Source organism: Pteropus alecto, unplaced genomic scaffold (assembly GCF_000325575.1).
Source record: "Pteropus alecto unplaced genomic scaffold, ASM32557v1 scaffold67, whole genome shotgun sequence".
In the NCBI taxonomy this organism is placed as follows: domain Eukaryota; kingdom Metazoa; phylum Chordata; class Mammalia; order Chiroptera; family Pteropodidae; genus Pteropus; species Pteropus alecto.
The window spans coordinates 6,063,354-6,066,828 of record NW_006441061.1 but is presented as its reverse complement, the minus strand read 5'-3'; the positions used below and the strand labels follow the sequence as shown (position 1 = coordinate 6,066,828).

The 3,475-nt window shown below is 60.3% G+C and overlaps 1 protein-coding gene across 1 annotated transcript in view; it reads right to left on the bottom strand.

Annotated features, from left to right (window-relative positions):
• The window catches only part of AIF1L (allograft inflammatory factor 1 like), a 20,185-nt gene extending 16,716 nt beyond the window's left edge, over positions 1-3,469 (bottom strand). The window contains exon 1 of the mRNA XM_006918064.2: positions 3,435-3,469. The gene's annotated coding sequence lies outside the window, so the exon portion shown is untranslated. The remainder of the gene's footprint in view (positions 1-3,434) is intronic.
• Positions 3,470-3,475: the final 6 nt, after the last annotated feature.

Sequence of the window (3,475 nt, the reverse complement as noted above, 5' to 3'; positions counted from 1 at the left end):
GGCCCGGCACGCCTCCCATTATTTTGTTAGACACCCTGGCCTCCAGCTGGCTCAAACTATAGTTTTCACCATCTTTCTGGCTCCCCATGCTCGGTCCCAAGGGTAAGGGCACTCTGAGGGGCCCCCAGGGGACCCCCATCCAGCCCCACCACTTCTCTCTGTCCCCACGGGAAGCTGCAGAGACTTCGTCCCGTTGCCAAATAAGACTGGGCTTGTCTGGCCCGAGGTCACCTGCCACGCCATCAGGGCGCAGGGAATGTCAGCTATGTGGGGGGAGTAGGAGATGCGCACCCGTCTTGCCTGCTCCAGTAGTGCAGAGCACACACGCACACACACACACACACACACACTCGGAGGTGGGGGCGGGCACCCACAGCGGAGACCAAATCAAGCTCAGAGAGTGAGCGAATAGGCTGGGGTTGAGTGCGGCTGTTTAAACCCAGACGACTGACTCCACCTCTCTGAGTCCCATTTTTCATAAAATGGGACTAGACACCCTCAGGGTGAGAGTGAGCACTCAGCGAGATAACGCCTAAAGCACGCCTGGCACACTGCCTGGCACATGCCAAGTGCTCAAGAAATGACAGCAAAAGCTAGAGACCAAAAGTGTGCATTTCTATACAGCTGCACCCGGACTTCCAGGCCCGCCCCGTCTCCTACTGTCACTCCTGAATCCCTTATAATAACAACGGCTAAGACCGAGCCACCCTGCGCAGACTTCCGGAAGCTGTAACCACCCCCCCTCCACCGCCCTGGGGTGGGGAAGAAGGCCCAAAGGGAACTAGGGAGTTGGCCCTAGAATCCCCAAAGCTGCCAGCCAGGCTGGGCTCGGCCACAGAGGTGCCCAAGCACATGCAGGGAGCATGGAGCCCCATCCTGCATGGCTTCCGGCTTCCACAGGGCCACTGGGCAGCTGCTCAGTCCAGCCACCCCCCAGAAGCCCTGCTCCAGTGGGGCAGTAAAGCTGCACCCCAAAGGAAGGCCAATCTAGGCTGCCAACATGGTTCTCCCTAGAATCCGCCCACTCCAGGGAACCTCCACTGTGACTGTAGCCGTGGGTGGAACCGACTCCGACCCTCAAAGAGAGCGACCCCCTCAGAGTCTTCAAAGACCTTGTCTGCTCGTCACCACTGACTGTCGTAGGGACTCGGAGCAGAACAGGGGCTGCTGCTCCTACTTCAGGCAGGAGAAGACTAAGGCTCTGCCAGATGAAGGGGTCTGGCCCGGGCTGAGAAGCTGGCAGAGGCCACGGCAAATCTCAGACCTTGGGTTTCCACGAACTGTACCTTTCAAGCCCAAACCAACCATTGAAAACAATCACGACAGGAGTCAGCTCCCTACGTGCTTTACGTAGGTTATCTCCCTGAAAAGTCATAACAACCCACTACCATTATCTCAAGCGGCTGGCCCAAGGTCATAGAGCCAGCAACACTATCCCCTCTTCCTCCGCCCAGTGACTGTAAACCATGGTGGGGCCACCTTGACCTGCTGCGGTGGGAAGTAGCTCGTTTCCAGTTGGACCTGGGAGCCTCCTTCCTCCAGGGGAGCCGAGAGCCTGGGCCCCAGCAGCCTGGCTCATATGCTGGGTCTCAGAACAGGACCCAGGCAGGTAGAGGACACTAGACGGCAAGCTCTGCCTCTGGCTGCTGTTGGCTTCGGCCAGCCGCTCGCCCTCTGGGTACTGGGGTCCTAAGGTGGTTAGACGTTTGCTTGCTCACCTTCTCCGGTCCCAGTGCTGTCCAGTTCAGCCCCTGAGAGTTCAATCCACCTCCCAAAACAACCCTGTGGCCTCTCCCCAGTCCGCCCCCCGCCAAGGGCAAGGTTGGCACGCAAAGTCCCACACACTCAGCTAGCTCCTCTGGTTTGTCCAACTACAGTGACGTCTCCCCATCCCCAGCTGTCTCTGGCTCACGGTCCTGCTGGCTGTGGGCAGGTCCAGCCAGCTTGGAACCCGCCCAGCCGAGTGGCCCAGGGGGCTGTTTGAGGTCAGGGTTCCAGGCTCCTGTCCAGAGGGCAAGCACAGCGAACTGGGAGAGAGCCCAGCAGCCTGGACCTCTGAGGTCCCAGCCAGACACCCTGGCTCCCTTTCAGCTGTGCTCAAGATGGCACCAAGAGACAGTGTGAGGATGGCAGTGAGGGACCCTGGCGTCCCTAAGGACCTCCAAGAAATACCTACAGCCAGTGGAATGAAATCAGATAGGCTGCCTACTTCTAGACAATCCAAGAAAATCAGCGAGGGAGTTAAGACTACCAGCCTCTCCGGTGTAAATACCCAGTACCTGGCCCCACCCCCAGCCTCCACCAGCACCCCGCTGACCCCTCCAGCTTCCCACTCTGGGACCCTGAGCTGGGCTTGGACCCTGGGCGTCCAGTGGCCCTAGGGAGCCAGCAGAGGGAACACCCAGCCTTGCGTGAGTGGGCATGCCTCTACAACCAGTTCATTAGGAACCTGGGAGATGTCCCCCTCAGGAAATAATTCTAGTACCGTCCATGAGGGTCTTGCCTCGTGCATGCATGCTGGACACTACATGTCTCCCTTCACTGAGCCCTCAGGGTCTGTGATGAGAGCTCCTTGGCGATGGAGACCAGACCTGAGCCCACATCATGCAGAATCCCAAAGCCCCTGGCTACGCTGCCTTTGAGCTCTGGCCAAACCAGGCAGGCCCTGACCCTTTTCCTTATCTTCCAGAAGCTCCATGGTCATTACGCAAACATTTATGGAGCTTCCATCATGGGCCTGGCGACGGCTGGAAGGGTTTCTTTTATAGAAATCCACCAGGACCAGCGAAGAAGAATCAAGGCTCTAAGGGAGCCTTTCCCAAAAGTTGGAGGGACGGGTGGGTGGCGAGGGTGGGGTGGGGCAGGCAGGAGACCACCATTTTGTAAGGTGGAGAGTGCACCCGCCCGAGAGTCTAGGGCCCAGGGTGTTAACAGCCGCCTGACCCGGCTCTGCTCTGGCTGGGCCACGTCAGGGCAGCCACCACGCCTCCCTGGGCCTCCCTTCCGTCCCCAAGCTGTAAAACCGGGACTGCTCAGAGACATCGGGGTCCCTTCCAGCACCAAATCCCTGTGGCTGGTCCCAGGCGGGCTTCTGGGGAGCCCTGGGCCCGCTGGCATCGGAGCTCCTGGCCCGGCCCTAGTCCGCCAGCCTAAGAGTAACAACTTGCAACCCGAGATGCCGGGAGCAGAACTGCGTGGAGCGGGTGGAGGCAGACCTACCTGGAGCCCCGGGCACAAGGGCAGGGGCGGAGGGCGGACACTGCGGGGAGCCCGGGGGAAGAACAGGAAGGGGGTTGATTTTGCAGCAGGCACAGCCTCGCAGACGGGGGTGGAACCCGCGGGGCATTGGGGGTTTTGGGGGCGCGCGGCTCCGGCGACTCGCGAGCTGCCCCAGCGGCGCGGCTGGACAAGCGAAGGCGGCGGCGTGCGCTTACCCTGTTGATCTCCGCCAGCCTCCTCTCCTGCCGGGCTTTGA